This window comes from Zeugodacus cucurbitae, chromosome 2, assembly GCF_028554725.1.
Source record: "Zeugodacus cucurbitae isolate PBARC_wt_2022May chromosome 2, idZeuCucr1.2, whole genome shotgun sequence".
Classification (NCBI taxonomy): domain Eukaryota; kingdom Metazoa; phylum Arthropoda; class Insecta; order Diptera; family Tephritidae; genus Zeugodacus; species Zeugodacus cucurbitae.
The window spans coordinates 85,938,965-85,957,747 of record NC_071667.1 but is presented as its reverse complement, the minus strand read 5'-3'; positions in this window follow the sequence as shown (position 1 = coordinate 85,957,747).

The window sequence follows — 18,783 nt, the reverse complement described above, 5'->3', positions numbered from 1 at the left end:
TAAAGATAAGCAAACAGACTGAATGATAAGGATCAATCTTTTTATAGATCTTGTGATCCTCATATATCACACAACGATCTAGATATTCGTTTGGGCTGAACACAAACGATTGGAGTTTATATAGATTGAGTAGGTTGCACTATAGTTTCTCAGCACAATAATAATTTATTTTACACAGTTGGTAAGATATTTTCATTCTATTTGGCGTTTATATTTACACTTATATATACAGTTAGGTGGGAGAGCGTTGGCAGAGACCATGAAGCTATATTGTGGCCATCGAAGCGTATAATTTCAATGACTTTTTAGCAGAAGTGGCTGTGGTTTTTATTTCAAATTGCCATTATTAATTATAATAATTTGCTAAACCTTTGCAATATTCTCAATTGTTATTGTTACTACTATTGCCGACTGGCTGCTAGATGTTGCTTAATTTTATTGTTGTCTGTTGGTTAGGTATATTTCAATAACGCCAGTAAATATGCTCAGTTGGCTTACGAGATTGTTTTGTTACTAAAATTTATAAATAATTGTATTATTATTACTTTTAGAACTTAGAATCCTAATTACACCCTCCGTATTATGAGGCTATTCTTCACACGTGTGAAATCAGCCTTTTAATCGGTCTGCAATTAGATTATATTAATATAATCTAACGATACGAATAATGACAATAATATTTATAGATAAATTATTTCCTTAGTTCCCTCCGTAGTTAACTAAAATAAAAATCCTCGTTTGAATGCCGATAATTTAACGTATAAAGAAATGCCGGCATCATCTCATTAATACAGTTAAAAGTGAAATTTTATCTTTCACAATTTAACATTAAAATTATTTCATTTAAAGCGATTGTAACAACAACAACAACAACAACACAACAACAACAACAACAACAACTCTGCTCTCGCCCATTTCCACGTGTGTTGCGGCTGCGAACGAGCATTCAAGCCACATATACATGTGTACCGCGGTATGCGTGTAGGTATCCGGTGTCTACGATATGGAACTCTACATGCACAAATTCATCTGGAAAATTAAAGGCTGCCGTTTATGTGACACAAAGGTATTCCGGCACTTAATTTGTTTATGCGTGTATATGATACATACGAGTATGTGGCATCGGCTCCATGCATCCTCATATAAAGGGTGACATTTTTTGGCAATGGAGCATAATTTCATATACATAGAACATAGTAATTTTAGTGAAATGATTTTATTCGAAATTTTTTTATGGAGTTTAGTGCTAGTACAGAATATAAAACGATCATGACGGTACCTTTTTTGTTGGCAGATATATCGTTATCTCGTTACTAATTAGGCGAGTGTCGTCATATCACTGGTTTATTGTAGTTGGTTTATTGGTTCTATAACCAAAAGTGTCTTGATTTCAGGTACCGAACGAAAGGTAACAAAATCAATTGAAATCCTGATTACTAATTTGTTAGTTTGACATCTATCACTTTAAACAATTCTATACCTCCGAAAAAACACCCTGTAATTTGTATCTGTTTGTGGTATATATACAAATGTACATATGTGCGTATGGTATGTTCATCGAGTCGCTACGCCACTTGTAATTGCTGCTCTACTGATGAAGCAACGGCAAAGTGTCATTGCACCGTTGCGCTATAATCTGCAGTCCGCCTCAATGCAATTAAAAACCAAAATTACACCAACAATCACGATTGCGTATTTATGTCGGAATGGGGAATTCTTTTAACTTGATTTATTTTTTATTTTTTAAGTGACATTTAAAGCGGTTAAAATGCATCAAAACAACTGCGATTCCACCTCCTCGTGTGTTTGAATTCTTTCAGGTGTTGCTGTTGTTGTTTTAGCGCTCATTGCAACTGGAGCGCTTAACCACCCAAAGGACAATTAAAGCAGTGAGGCAATAATTTGTATTTCGATACAGTTCGATTCGATTTGTGACATAATTGGGTGACAGTGCGGTAGACCGGATGGGAAAACAAGCGAGAGAGTGGAAAAGTGGAAATGGCAGCCATGTATATGTATGTATAAATGGAGACTTAAAGAAGTGGAATCGCTAGCATAGTTATATAAATATATACTTAAGGAACTCCTATCGATTCAAGTAATATATCTTCTGGAACAATAATGAATATGACGCATATACATATGAGTATTTGCAGCGGGAATATATACATTTAATTGGGGCGCAAGAGCTGTCAGCATCCCTAATTAATTCGAAAAGAGGTCTGCGGCGGCCGTCGAAGTAAATTCAGGGTGCAATATCAGCAACGGAATGCGGTAAATGTTTAGCAAAACTATGTGGCAAATTATTTTGTTTTTGTTTTTGTTTTTGTACAGTTACATTTCCGTTCGAGTGAATTTCGGCTTAAAAGTTGACCGCATATGTTGTTCATGTTGTTGTTGCGGCAATCTCTTCGGTTGACCTGCGCATGCTAGACTAAAGTGCAAATCCGCTTACAACGTTCTAAATGCTTTCTACTCTTCGCCCAAAAGCCAACCAAGCCACGTATGTGTTTGTGCCCGTGTCTGGAATGCGTTTGTGCCGCATGGGGGTGCACATAGGCGAACTGGGGGGCTGCTGAGCTGGCGGGCAGGTGGCCGAGCGTTTGACGCGGCTAACTTCAGCGGTTGCAATTGCAATGCCTTAGCTGCATGCCAGACATTTGGATTTCGGCAAAAACCATTTGTCGGGAAGCTTGCGGCTTGTTTTGTTTGTGGCATTAACCCTTAGTTGCATACCTTGTGTGCACCCTAAAAGTATGCAACATGCACATATGCATAAGCATAACTGTGCGGAGGAGTGCACAGCGCCACAAAGTATGCCAACATTGCTTTCTCCGCTACTCACACCAACAACAACAACAAGAACAACAACAACAACACAAGCAACAATATCCAATTTCGGAAGAATGCTGCAACTAGCCAACGCGTTCATGTGCGTTGCCTCGCAGCAGCCACCAGGTTTCCACTAAAGATTCCGCGATTTACGTATTCACCGTTGTATGAAGCGTCCGCTAACCGTAGGGGTAGAAGCGTTTTTTCGCTGTCGACAAACAACAAAAACAAAAACTGTAGATTTTGTGGCATTGCGGCGACACAGGTATTTGAAATTTTATATTACCGTTATTATTATTGCGTTTGCGTTGCGCTCGCATCCAGCTATTATATTTCAATTTCGTCTCGCAAATTTGTTTCCCGCGAATGCGGGGAGTGAAACGATGTTCACCATGCATACTACAGAGGTGTGTTCAAAAAGTAACGGGGATTTTACAATTTCGCGGGTTTGGAGAGCCCAACTGTCTAGCTTTTCAATAGTGTCTCCATGATTTTTCCCATTTTTTACAAATAAAGAGAATCTTAAAGGGCCCTCGTTTTACAAACATACGAGAAATCATTGAAAGCGCATAAGGCTATCACAAAAATTGAGTTTGAGAAGTGTTTGGCATTAGTGTATAAGAAGGATAAATAAATACTTTTTAAATATTTTCAAAAAATTCCCGTTAATTTTTGAACATACCTCGTACATTGCTCGAGGCTAATCCAAATAAAAGCGCATATTTGGAATACTCGATGGAAAATTATGAAAATGCATTCTCATGTGCCATGAGTCTACTTTGTAGCAAGAGTAGTATGTAGAAAATAAATGAAATAAAGATATTTTAGGTTAAATACCAAGCGGAAGCGGAATATTGCGCGGAGTTGCTGGTGATGTTTTAAGTATTTTTACAATTAGAAGATCTGTGTTGTACGTTGCTGTGGACTCATAACTATTTTAAGTGGCATAACATTGCTATGCTAGCCAGAGTTACCTCCGTGGTATCCTTATAATATCTATGGAACTTCATGTGAGAGTTGCTGAGCAGACGGAATTTAGCAGAACCCCTCTAGGCTAATAAGCTCACAGGTGATACAAAACTCATGTCCAGACCTTGAAAAATGCTTTACAGTATTTTTAAGATATAGTTTGAACTCGAGAATGATTGGCTATTTGTATCATCTGGGTGTATAGACCATGCTCATCTCAAACACTAGACCATAAAATTGGCTTCATATAGATCGCCGGAAGCTAAACGGGAATATCTCATAATACTATATTCCCGATTATTAATCTTCTTCAGTTTTTTACTTTTTACCTATTGCCTTATTTTATTTATATGAGCCTAAATGCGATTGCGGAGGTCGTGAGAATGTCATTGTTGCAAGTGAGCTATTATTCACACAATTTGAAAGTAATGGAATGAATGTTCATTTGGCAAATCGTCGCATATTTCGAGCGCATAACAAAAGACGAAGTGTATGAGTGTGTGTGTGTGTGTGAGGTCACTAGCGCAGCGTAAGGTATGGAGCTCAGCGTCGCCGATTCGAAATCTTACAATAATTCTTTTTGTGTACCTTTGCATTCAACGCAGTTTCCTTCCGTTTCCTTTGGCGAATGCAATTTTTATTGCGTTTTTAAAATATCACTTTATGCCGTTGTTCGCGCTCCCGTGCTTTTATTTGAGAGCTGGTGTAGCTGGGTGGTAACGTTGAGCGTGTGCTGTAATGCCGGTCGGCATTTGGTGGCATTGTGTTCGCAGCGAAGTACAATTGCATGGCACTTCGAATTTGAATAGGAATTTTGATTTCTTTAGCATGGCCTCTTCGGGTCCTTTGACACGTCTGAATGGCATGGTCCGCTTTGCGAAATACACCTACAACTGGTGTTATTGCCGGTTTGTAGAACCTGAAAAGTAAGTGATATTTGCTGGACATGCATCATGCGGCTATACTCGACTAATAGGCACTTGACGAAAATGATTTTGCACTTTTCACGGCTGAAGGATTCATGGAATACTTGTGCATTATGCGCCTCCAGCTCTCCAGCTATGCAATTACTGCAATTACCTTGCTGGCAACAATATGCAATCCACAGACAGAGCGCACACACCCACTTCTAAATAAATATTGCTCCGGCATTTTGTGCTCGACATTGCAGGTAACTCAACACCCAGCTGGAAAATTGAAGGACCCATAATGCGAAATCTCATAAAATCTCTCGGTTTTTCATAATGGGAGTGTATGATACATCGGAATTGCTGAATAAAATTATAAATATTTATTGGCAGGTCTCGGATACTCGTTGAGCGATATAAAAATTGCTTTCGTTCGTTCAATTTCTCACAGGTCCAATTTGTTGTATCTCACCTGACCTCTCCTGAATCATGCAAACGCTTCACTCGCTTGTTTGCAGGGGCTAGGGCTAATGCAACTGTGCGGTGCGAAAGTATGTGTGGTTGAACCCCCCACCCCCGGTAAGATATGCAGCAAATTAACTTCCGCTTTGGTCGCTAAGATATCCTTTGCTTACTTTCTGGGCGTTTCCTTCCGTTCTTGCTTCGCTTTGTTTTTCTTCTTTTCTCTTGTTCTTTTTGAATTCACATTTTGTTTCTTTCCTTCCTGCGAATTCTTTTTCGATTCAATTCGCTTCATGTTGCCGCAAATCGCAAATCGCAAATCGCAATTTATGTGATTTCTCGCATTCTTATTATGGCGCAGAGCTTTGTTCACAGCCGGGTATTATCAAATTTCTTACACGTTTCCATTCAATTTGCATAATTGAAGTGGGAATTGCGTTCAACCGAAGATCACAGCGGATATTCCACTGTTGCATTCCGCCGGCTAATTTTTCCAGAGTGTTGCGCTCGAGCCACGTCAGCTTGGCGCTCCGGTGACCTACCGTTGCAGCCACCATGTTGTTTGTTGTTGGTGACTTTTCCGGCTGCTTGACCAGAAAAGTGGATTTGCTGGCTCATGAATTAATTGTGCGCATGTGGACCGGAAGGCAGAAGATGCTGCGCGCACACCGCATTTACGTGGCTGCAAAGGAACAGAGTGGAGGTCAATTGGTCCAGTGTAAGCTGGGCAAGGAAGCATATTTTTGATGGCCAAATTGAGAAGATTAACTAATACTTGAGTGCTTACAGCGTAGCTCTCACTTCAGTGGCCTAATTCTCGCTTGAACAGTGTGCACTTGGCCCGACGTTACAGCTAACAGCTAAGTGAGCAGCGAGCAGCGAGCGGCGAGTGGCGAGTGACGCGCAGTGATGCTGTAAGCACACTTCAGGCAATAAGCAGCTGAGCAGCACGAAATAGCAGATGCAACAAGGCACTTCACTTTCAGTCGGAAATAAACAGAGCAACGCCAGAGTGACGGCAATAAAAATGAGAATATTCAAAAATTCAGCTGGCAACAGGCGTGAAGGACGATCATCCATACAAAATCTATGTTTGCTATAAGCCATTTGCCATGCCTGCCACTGCTTGCTTTCGCAGTAGTAAGCCAAAGCTGAAGCTGAATTATATTGAATAAATTTATTTTAAGCTTCTTCTCCTGTAAGACTGATGGCAAACAGCTTAAGAAATATGAAAAGGAGAATAAAAATGTTAAGCAGCCTTATTATATAAAGGATAAATCGGAAATTATTCTATGCTTCTCTCTTTTACTTTTGTTTTTATTATCATTTGCCCTCGTGCCAGCTCAATGCCGCTCGTGTATGGCATGTATGGTGGGTGTGTGGACTCATTTGTTGTGGGTATGTGTGCTTCTATGGCGAGGCAATTTCAATTGCTGCTGCTTACCTTGGATGGGCTTAAGTGCTTAAGCGCTGCTTGTTTGTGCATTATTTGTGCCACTTGTATCAGCACTCAGCCATGTTCTCTGGCATTCCGCTTCATGCGAGCGTTCCGGTTGACTACTTGCCTCGTGAATGATTGTTTTTACCCTTTAAGTACTTACATGTGTTTGATCTCTAATATATCTCCTGTGTGAATATGAATTTCACTTTCGCAAATTGCAAATCAAATATAAAGCAAACATCAACGTGCTTATATTTATATCGAGGAGTTCCGGTAAGGTAGGCAGGTTGATAGGTTTCAAAGGATGTTCTCCAACACACGTAGACTAGGAAATACAGTATTTTGTGAATGCAGGTTATTCTCCCCTCATTATTAGGTATAAAGATTCGACAAAACGTCCTGCACCTGCAGCGATTTTGTACTTCCATATCCGCTCTTCCGCGTGGTGGTTCGAAAAAGTGAGATTCGAGGAATCTTTTCCTTCATCCGGTAACATTTTAACCTTACAGCATGGGTCTCGATGGGACAATGGCCAGTGAGAACCCCTATAACTAAGGAGAGGTAAACTTTAATGAGGACGAAGAGCTCGGTAGGAGGTTTGCAGACCTTAGGTCAGAAGCGCAAGTGCTAGTGGTTGACCAGCGCTCAGTCGAGGACAATAGGACAACTGTGCCTTTACATGTTTCCATGCGACTATTAGTGAGTCGGACGTGCCTGACCTGGCGAGCTCCTCATCTTTACAATTTCGCGCGTTTCCGTTGTGTCCAGGAACTCAGACCAGGTCACCGCGCCTCTCCTCCAGGGACTTCTTCCCACGCAAACGTTTCTTGAAGGAATAAGAGTAGACAAGTTGTTGCCAGAGTTAGGCTCGGTGGCATGATGATGATCCAATATCATCCGATTCTTGAATGTCCATGCATGCACTCTAAAAACTAGGATTCCCTGAGTCTGATAGCAGCTTTTGGGGTCATGCGCCACCCATACTTAGGAAAGCCCCTCGTCCAACGCTTGTAGTTTTTTAGCTAGTGACGCCAAGCGACCTCCATCACATGAGTAAAACATAGAACATTATAGCTTGACTATAGTTTTATATACTTTTGGTGAGAGGGCCCATTTTTTTCCGATGGCAGCAATGTAAGACAACCGAGGCCTTCTACCTTCCCCTTTACCCCCTTCAGATTAAAGAAAAAGAAGTATATACAAATATCAAATAAAATTTGGAATGGTCAGAACCGCACCGAAGTTTTTGAAGTCATGACAACCGTGGTACATTTTTAGAAACTTCAGAAATCTAAATTTTGTATTTTATATTTAAAATAATTTTTTTTAGAATTTATTCATAACTCTGTTCTACAAACAAATGATTAGCGTTTTTATTATGTAGCGGTATGAATGTCTGTATGGGCCTGTTGTATGAATATCTCTATTCCAAGCCCGCCTGAAGCTTTGCAAGTTGGTCAAGTTTTGCGCCTGATAATATCAAATATCAATGACAATATATTGTTCTAATTGATATTCAATTGATGCACACTGTTGCCCTTTGGAGGATGCATGCCGAAACTGGAACTGATGAAACGATGCATTTGCCGTTGCCCCCCGATTCAGAGTGATGTGCAAGGAAATGTAACTAAGTAAGTTGGCAAGTAAGTGCATCGTAATCTAATTGATCAGCTGCCATTGCACAGGGCCACCACGGGCCGCCACTGACGAATTTGCATGCTTGTGTGTTAGCATCACACTCCAATGGCTCCTTAGGATGCGCGTTTGGGGTTTATCGAACCGACCGCCCGCACCCCACTCACATACTCGTACGCATACACCACTCCAATGGTCTAATTAATTAGCCACTTTGCTGTTGGTAAACTGCTACAACATGCCACATGCTGGTGTACAACAACATAAATATAGCAACACGAATACACAAGCAGTTGGAATCGCATATATGAAGACACTCGAACTGTTGTACGATATATCTCTCGTCCTTTGGTCATCTGTAGTCGCAAGCCGTGTATTGGTTTGCGAAGACAATTTTCTAATCAAAATAGGAATTGCAATCACACAAACAGAGACCCAAGTGATGCGTTGGCGTAACCGAACAAACTGCCAGAGTTGGTCTGGTGAAGTACTGGTTCACTTCACAGCTCGATTGGTCTTCGAGTTGTCCATCGTAAGACGAATGTTTTCTAAGGTTTGAGTGGAAGTTTTGGAATGAAATTTAAGTTGGAGGGATTGGATCAAGATTTAACTCAAATGTTAGGGTTCATGAGAGACCTGGACCATCGAGTTTAGGCCCTTCGCATTTCAATTGACACGTTATATATTTCCAAGAGCTGCTTCATTCACTGAAACGCTTTGAAGCTTAGATGACCTCTGTCTCTCGTTAGCAGTAGAGTGAGTGCAGCTATTCAGTTGTGGCGTCGCGTGTCCACTTTTCTACCGGGTAAACACGGAATTGCCAGCCAAAGTGCGGGTATTAAGTGAGCAGTTAATTAAGGCAGTGTGAGCCAGTTCAACCGGGCACCACCATAGAAATACACTAGTATGTGTGCGCGTGTGTGTAGATTGAATATCTCAACCTCATTTACTGACCGGCCATCTTCGTCCACGGCCGTGCTATCTGAGGGGCATTTGTGAAGCGTTGAGCGCATAAATTGCAATTTCAATAACATTGTTTGGCTTAGTGATTTAGAGAATTAAACGTGAGGAGTATGATAGGGCAGGCCAATAGCGGAGCTCATAACCGTCATGGGCAAGATATGCGTGTAAGCTGGCTACAATGTTAATGTGTCAGGGAAATGTTTGCCGCCAACGCTCGGCTACTCATTTGTAACTACAACCAGTGTCAGGAGTTTACACACACACACACACACACAACAATAACGGTGTATTGGACTATATTACGAGAAGGATAGTTGTTGTTGTTCGTATTCAGCGTTGCAATTGAGTAAATTGGTTTAATGAGGAATGATTAGTTTTAATGCTGGTGACGGAATGACCGAAAATAATTTCTCTTCAAGGAAGGTGTTTATATATTTGGAAGCTCGGATCTTCTCAGTTCAGCAATGAGTGCTTCTTCCCATCCATGGTAATTTTAAGAGTCCCAGAAGTTCACCAAGTCTTTTAAAGTACATAATATAACAACTTATGGCCCGTTACATAAATAATTAAATGCTCTGGGAAATTAAAGTTTTGATAATGAATACTAGATCTATATTTTTTTGACAGATCTCCCGAAGTCAACAAACCGCCGATTCGCTTCACAATGTTGTTGGAAATCTGGTAAAGTGAACAGAAAATTCCATAAAACGTCACGGTTTGAGACCTTCTGAAAACTTTATTTTCTTGTCGTAGTTAATTTGAATGCCCTGAGTCCACGTCATTTCGCTTTCCTTCAGCCTTACACTCATTGCTGAAATTTCCCCATCAAATGTGAGCACAAAAGTGTTAAAGTGTTTAAATGTCCGTCGAGGTTTGACAGCAATTTACAATGGTTGAAGTAGCGAAGCCTTAATATTCTCTTCCACACCCACTCCTCTCACGATATTCGCCAAATACTGGTCACTAATACTCCGAACACTTTGCCTTCTGCTCCACCCTTACCAGCCAACGTTAGTGTGCCGTGGGGATGATTGTCTATTTGCTGCTGGTAAATGACTGACAGCCGCCCTGTTTCATGGTCATTCCCCAAGCAATATTCATTTTCTCCGAACTTAACCAATTGTCCAGTTGCTCACACGCCAGCGCGACCCCTGGACATACACATACGGCCCGGCTGCCAGCACCACTTGAATGGCTTGTTGTTATTGTTGCTGTTTTTGTTGATTTTGACACATTGTTGTTGCAGTTGTTGATGTCGATGCCGCGATTGTGATGCCTTCATTACAGAGAACTCCACAGCTCCCGCACACCTCCACAGCCCGCCTGCCCATGCGCCTACAAATGAACCATTTGCTCTTCCTTTGTTATTGTATCATTTGTTGTTGCGCGCTGGCAACTCAACGTTTACACGCATTTCACTTTCAACGTTTTCCTTGTGACACTTGAGCTGCGTTTGGGGAATAGAGAGCGCGCGCCTGCCTGATAACTCCACATGGCTTGACTGCCCCTAGTTCTCTCGCCCGCTTTGCGGCTCATTTCAATTTAGTAATAGAGAGATTTGTGGATATGAGAACACCCAAAGATATGTTCACTTTCATCTATAAACACTAAAAGACGAACGGAGTGGGTGCAAGGGCTTGAGCTGTTAGGTGTGTTGTTGTTGTCGTGAAGCGGGCGCTTTTTCCCACAGCTCATTCTCTCTAGCGCTTACTTAGGAATGCTCTGCATTCACGGAAGATCGCATCATTTAATTAACTTTGCAAAATTACAGTAATGTCATGATATTTTACCGTTGATACACACGACAATACGTACGAGTATGCTACACATAAAAGAGGCTGAATAGAGTCGACTGACTACGTTCGCCCTGTCATTGGACCCATCATGGCGGCCATGTGTGTGGGTGACTGTGACTGAAGTGTCAAGTGCGTCGAGATTGCAAAATATTTATGCGTGTGTGAGTGTGTGTTTGCGGCGAAAACATGATATTTAATTGTGCATGTGGAAGTCGACAAATTGCCTATTGTCGCCACGAACACGCTCGTAGATCCACACTTGATTTGTAGACGAAGGCTAAATTTCTGTGCCGAAAGCAATTAGCAACTGAACAGATTTATTAAGGTGAATGTCTGTCGACTCCTCTAATGAGATTTAGAGCATTTTTTAAATGTCTTTTCGAAAAGCAATTGCTGCTGTATAAAGAAGTAAATGAGCCCTCTGCCAAAATTAGGTTATGGGCTCCTACTTCTCGCTTCTTTAGCGGAAATTGAAAATGCTTTAATTTAAAAATAAATCTCCAATAATAATAAACATTAAACTTGTTGTTCTCTACTTTATCTTCCAGAAAATAGTTTCTGAGTGCTTATAAATTCCCCTTTTCCGCGAATCGTAAATTTCTTTATTAAAAACCAATTTAAGAACCGGTAATGAAGAAAGTTTTCACTATGAAATCCGAGCCGTAGTGTAATTTAAAATCAATTTATTTACAACTTCATGAAAAACTTTTCAAAAATCGTAAAAGCAACCGTTTAATAAACTCTGAGAAGAGGATCTGCGAGTGTTTGAACTTGGCGTTCCATGTCGTTAGTGAATTCTGTGTAAATCCGCTTAATCGTTACTTTCGTAAGGGAGGATAACCAGACATAACTCTTGGTACACACATATGCATAAATTGGATATTTTTAATACCCAGTAGGAATTATTGAAGAATAATATTGCGTTCTATACATTAAAGTTTCTAATTGTCACGCAGTGACACTGAAAATTATTACGGTGATTTGAAAATTGAAATTGGTCCATGAACACGCCCATCTACTATTTAACGACCTTGAAAATAAAACCGATGAGATTTACAAAAAGATACTGACATATTTTCGGTATCGTCCTCAACAAAATTCCATAATGGAAACATTGGGTTGCTTTCGAAATATCATTTGCCCAGTGTGCTTTAGTAGTTGTTCAAATATTTCGGATATCTTCTTTCTATACTTCTCATTTTCGACTCTCTGGCTGTCCAGGGCGCTTTCGCTTCATCGTAATGAGTCTCAGAGAGCAGATATGTTCTACATCAACTCGATCAAGGTTCCACAGGGTTCTGAAAAATATCAATTCAGCTGCAACATTTCTGCAATGTGAGTCCTTCGCAGCAGCTGCGAGCTGTTAAGGTGTCTTTTATGAATACATCCACACAAAAACTCGCAACGTGCAAGGATCATAAATGCACCGGGGTAACAAAGTTAAAGTTTATTTTCGTTTCTCTTTAATTTTATTTCAACTTTTCTGGCTGCGCAGATTGAAAGCCATCGCGCGCTCTACTCGATTTCGGCGTATGCAGTTGGCTGGACAGCGAACTCTTTTGTAAGGTGAACACTTAAACTACACTATAGTGTTGTTGTTATTTTAACTTACTGTTGAATTATTGCAATACGCTGCAGCGCTGCGTTCAACGCCGTTGGAAAAGTTACTTTGGCAGTTGAGTATGAAACTGCAATTTTCCAAATAAAAGACGAATGCAGGTAGAATGCAGAAGAATGGCGAAGAGAAAGGGAAGAGCAAAACAAAACCAGCAACCGGTGCAATAAAGGACGCATAAAACAATTGTAGCAGCTTTAAAAGCGCTGAAGCTGCTGGCGCAACGCGTATCAGACGTTGAGTGTTGCCCGCCTTCTCGCCTTCCCGCCTTCGGGAGCGCATAAATAAGATGTTCAGCGGGTCTTTGTTTGTTTTGCTTGTTTGTTGTAATGTGTCACCAGAAAGCTGCCTGGCACAACAAATACAAATTACAACTATAGCAAAAGGTGTTGTAAAGAAAAGAAAGGCGAACGCTTCACGCAGCACGAAGTACAAAGTTTCGGTCCATGTTCGAGAAGAATGAAAATTGAATTTCTCCTGCAGTGACAGTAAATATTGTAAAGAAAATTTAAGAGGCATTCAATAGGCGAAAGTTTCGAAACGATACACTTAAGCGCGGAAAGCATAAGAAGAGATGCCGTTAAGTGAATAGTGCAAGATTCAACTTTAGCGGTAATTTTGTTTGCTTCAATTCTTTTTGCTGCAGAGGTTGCTTTGGTGCCTTTGACAATGGATCTACTTTACAATTTGAGTTTTCAGTATCACAAACTCTCGTAAGAGTAAGAGTCATAAGAGTAAGTTCCTCCTCTCATTAGATGGGTCTCTTCGGGGTCGCTTCGATATTCTTATAATTGTGATGAGCTTATGAATTCATTAATAATCTTTAAATGGTCCGAAGTGTGAAGGAACATGATAATCTTGCCAGCAGCTTTGTAGCCAACGAAGTCAATCATCAAGACCACACCTTTCTTCCCATTAAATCAACCCTGTGCACATGCGAGTATGCCATTGTGAGTTAATGTAAATATGATTTCCTGGAATTAATGGCACCTGAATTCGTCACACAGCGCCAGCTGCCTCTTGCGACTTCTCGGTAAGGATCCAATACGCCAACAAGACATAATAGCAAAATGCAAGAAAATTGAGAGCAATAAAGCCAAGGCAAAGGCAATCACATCGAAAATCATCTCTTAGCATAATCACTTCCCGTAATGTGGTTGGTTGGCTGGCTGTCGACTTAAGTCGAGTCAAGTCATTTGACAAATTCCAGCGGCAATCGTCAGGTATGGTAATACTTTGGCAGCAATCGGAAGCACATTCCGACGACATTGTTTGTCGAGCTAAGAATGCCATACTAATTACTCTAAGTGCTGGCATCAATGGCTGCCTGGCACTTCCCACTCAGTCGAAGACATCTCGAACAGATACGCCGCGTCGTCAGAAAGGTGAGTGAAAGGATCGAGCGAAGGAGAATGTGTGTGACGTGCAGGTGTCTCAGCAGGTTGAATGTGTGCCGCCATGAAGACGTGCCTCGACAGGTTGCGCGGAAAATTACACTGACTTTTGTGTAAGACAGACAGAACAGACAGACACACAGTCAGCGACTGCTTTTGCATTAGAGAATTTGCGAGGAGTGACGCTCGTCAATGGATGGGTAATTAGTGCAATGCAATCGCGTGCGCACAATGAATAGCGAGAGAGAAAAAGTGATGGTGGCGCGAGCGGGGAAGTGCGAAGGCGCGTCGCCAGGTGAGAATAATGCGAAAATAAAGCGAAACTAAATGACAAGGAATGATGGAATAATTGGCAAGTGTTTCCGTTATTGCTATAGCCGCAGTCGACGTAGGCGCCGCTGCCAAAATTGCCGCTGAATGCTGTTAATGGATTGGCGTTAATGAAAATCACTTTTTCTCTGGCATTTTGATGCGAAGAAGATAATTTTTGTGCGCGCTGATGCGCTTTTGTGGTCGCACGGTGCCCGGGAGAGTGATAATATAAGTTATGTAATTGAATTAATTACGGATTTGTCACAACAACAGCAACACGTCTCAGATGGTATCGGCGAAAATGGTTGTAAAACAAATTCTGAATTGCTCAATTGCGGTTCGCTCAATCAGCAATCTGCAATTAATGGCTACACACCTAGATCTTTGCATACTTTTAGGCGTCATTTAATTGTATGCTGTCATCAAGTGCCAACACTGATTTCGGATTTTCGGATTTATTCAGTTTTTTATTAGAATAAATAATATATTAATCTTGAAAACGTATATGCTGCTTACAGATTATAATTACGAATTAAAACAAAATTAAGAATATTTAATTAATAAAAATATGCAAATATTAAGAGTTCGGGATAATACGAATTTGAACATGTAGATTAGATAAATAGGTTATAGTTGAGGTGTGCACTGCGACACTTGGTCTATTATGCCCAATGTTGAAGTAAGTCTTGCAGCTTTCTAAATAGAATGGACGATATAATAGTCTTCAGAATTTAGTGATTTAAAATTAATTGATCCACAACTAGCCAGCACTACTTAGATCGAAAATTGAAACCAATGGTGTGATTAATAATATTGAAGGTATTAGTGTCTGCATATTCTAAGTAGATGTTAATTGTACCACGCTCTTAAATTTTTTACTTGCAATGCTAATTTTACTATGTAATGGTATAATAAGCCAACATTATTACCAATGAACCGCACTTGCGTCATTAAGTGAGCCATATTTGGTATTATATATGAGAATAAGTGGAAGTGATCAGTCAAAAGCGTTAATTATTGAATTAGCTTTGTTTTCAGCGAGTGATTTAATTATAATAAGCTTGCAAAAGGTTATCTATAATTCGGACTAATTCTCTAATGGTGTCAAATTCGCGCCACCATAAGGCGGGCGTCTCAGTTTCGAGTTGCGAAAAAACCGGAATTCGAGTAAAGGCTCGGCATTTCTTTTACTCATTCATTGGTAAAGAGACGCGTGTACAACAACATACAACTGCTGGTGAAGGCCATTAAACTTTGATGACGTCTTATCTTTTAGCCATTTGAGTTGAGCTGTTGCCAAGCGTTTCAGCTGAAGCCAAAAGCCATGTCAACTACTTTGCAATTGTGTCCATTTAATTATTGCGTCTGTATGGATATTAAGAATTGATTGATTTGCCAATGCGTTGAATCGTGTTTAGAACTCTAGACGAGGCGGAACCAGCAGCCTCATAGCTACCATGAGACGTTGAAGTTGCGACTGGCGGAGCTATTGCTGTCAATGAAAGTGAAAATTCTTGAAATTTTCAAAAATAAATATCAAAATATTTCAACGTTAAGTGAACTGACTGCGTGGCATTTCAGTTTAAAGGTTTTCCATTTAATTTACTCCAAATAAAGACAGCTCGCATATTTGGTACTTTGAAGAAAGCAACAACTCCTTTTTTCGTTAACGCTAACAAACAATTGGATGCAAAGCGTTTTCACCTGTTTCAGCCACGTCGATTTGACACAATTTGTTTCATTTTGTTAAAAGGCATTTGGCCGAATTCTTCATATTCCCATTCAAAGCCAAACAATGGCAGGATACAGAAGTGCATTTACGAAATTGTGAATTCTGAAGAGTGTCTGTGTCTGTGTGTGTATTGTTGATATTTGTTTGTTTTTGTTGCGCACATATTCGACTCCAGTATATACTGGATAAGATATCTTAAATACCAATACCATCGAAGCATATGAGTATCTTTAGCAAGTGTGTATGCAAATTATAACACAGAACAAAAGCTCTTGAACAAAGTCTCACAGCACATTAGGGTGTACGTATTTAATTTATTTTTTCGAAAGTCCACTGCATTTCAAATATTACACAATTTCTTAAAATTCAATTGGAACATTTTTTCTTAGAAGAAATTCTATATTTTTGAGCCGAAATATGGGCCATTCAGAAAGTTTTTGATAGCTCTCAAACAATGTCTTCTGGGTAGACAGCGAGCACCCTAACACACATGAATATCCTCCATCTGTGTGTGTGTGTATGTGTGCGTGCACGCGTGTTGTGCATATTTGGCTCCGTAAGTTGCCGAAGATCTATTCATGTCAACATTGTTTGGTAAACAATTTCCATTTTACTTTAAAAACAAAGCAAATATAAACACAAGCGGAGATTCCATCTAACTTGCTCATCGAAACGCATGTGAGAAACGCACACACTGTAAGCGATACATATGTAACGGGTGATTTTTTTGAGGTTAGGATTTTCATGCATTAGTATTTGACAGATCACGTGGGATTTCAGACATGGTGTCAAAGAGAAAGATGCTCAGTATGCTTTGACATTTCATCATGAATAGACTTACTAACGAGCAACGCTTGCAAATCATTGAATTTTATTACCAAAATCAGTGTTCGGTTCGAAATGTGTTTCGCGCTTTACGTCCGATTTATGGTCTACATAATCGACCAAGTGAGCAAACAATTAATGCGATTGTGACCAAGTTTCGCACTCAGTTTACTTTATTGGACATTAAACCAACCACACGAATGCGTACAGTGCGTACAGAAGAGAATATTGCGTCTGTTTCTGAGAGTGTGGCTGAAGACCGTGAAATGTCGATTCGTCGCCGTTCGCAGCAATTGGGTTTGTGTTATTCGACCACATGGAAGATTTTACGCAAAGATCTTGGTGTAAAACCGTATAAAATACAGCTCGTGCAAGAACTGAAGCCGAACGATCTGCCACAACGTCGAATTTTCAGTGAATGGGCCCTAGAAAAGTTGGCAGAAAATCCGCTTTTTTATCGACAAATTTTGTTCAGCGATGAGGCTCATTTCTGGTTGAATGGCTACGTAAATAAGCAAAATTGCCGCATTTGGGGTGAAGAGCAACCAGAAGCCGTTCAAGAACTGCCCATGCATCCCGAAAAATGCACTGTTTGGTGTGGTTTGTACGCTGGTGGAATCATTGGACCGTATTTTTTCAAAGATGCTGTTGGACGCAACGTTACGGTGAATGGCGATCGCTATCGTTCGATGCTAACAAACTTTTTGTTGCCAAAAATGGAAGAACTGAACTTGGTTGACATGTGGTTTCAACAAGATGGCGCTACATGCCACACAGCTCGCGATTCTATGGCCATTTTGAGGGAAAACTTCGGAGAACAATTCATCTCAAGAAATGGACCCGTAAGTTGGCCACCAAGATCATGCGATTTAACGCCTTTAGACTATTTTTTGTGGGGCTACGTCAAGTCTAAAGTCTACAGAAATAAGCCAGCAACTATTCCAGCTTTGGAAGACAACATTTCCGAAGAAATTCGGGCTATTCCGGCCGAAATGCTCGAAAAAGTTGCCCAAAATTGGACTTTCCGAATGGACCACCTAAGACGCAGCCGCGGTCAACATTTAAATGAAATTATCTTCAAAAAGTAAATGTCATGAACCAATCTAACGTTTCAAATAAAGAACCGATGAGATTTTCGTTATGCGTTTTTTTTTTTAAAAAAGTTATCAAGCTCTTAAAAAATCACCCTTTATATGTACGAGTACTTGCAGGCAGAGATGCCCTGATAAATGGACATTTGGTGTGTGGAAACAAAGTTTCCACTTGTAATGTTGAGCATACTCTTTTAGATTGCTGCTTGATGTTTTTAAGATATTTCATCGTCTGGAATACTTCCATCTCCGGCAAATACCGTACACACAACTCACTGAGGTAAAAATGAATTTCGGTTTTTAAATTTTGCATTTAAATTTTATGAATTGTATATCTTACAGTTATGTGTAGACATGCATATGTGAATTTGAGGAGCGATATGCTCACATAAGTAAATTATGAAGGCATTTTTTCAATTGAATTAAATTTGAATTCTTCAAAGAAGTTATCAAATGCGAAAGAAGAATTTTTCTATAGAATCGACGAGCACAATGTATCCACATCCAATTGGAAGACTAGTTCTCGCAAAAGTTTTGAACCAAAGATAAGTTTAACTTGAACCTGAGTCAATACCTTAAATTTGGGCCATAGGTGGCATCTGTAATTAATCTTTTAATCAGATGGCATTTTTAATTCATTCTAGACTGTGGGGCCTTTTTCTTGATTTTTTTCCGAAAAAGATTGAAGGTTCTCAGCTACTACCTAAATTCTTACAAAATAGTATCAGGTTCCTGTATGTTTGGGGGTATTGACAAAGGTTTAAGTGAGGGTGTAAATGTCTAAAAGCAAATAATTGAAATACAAAAA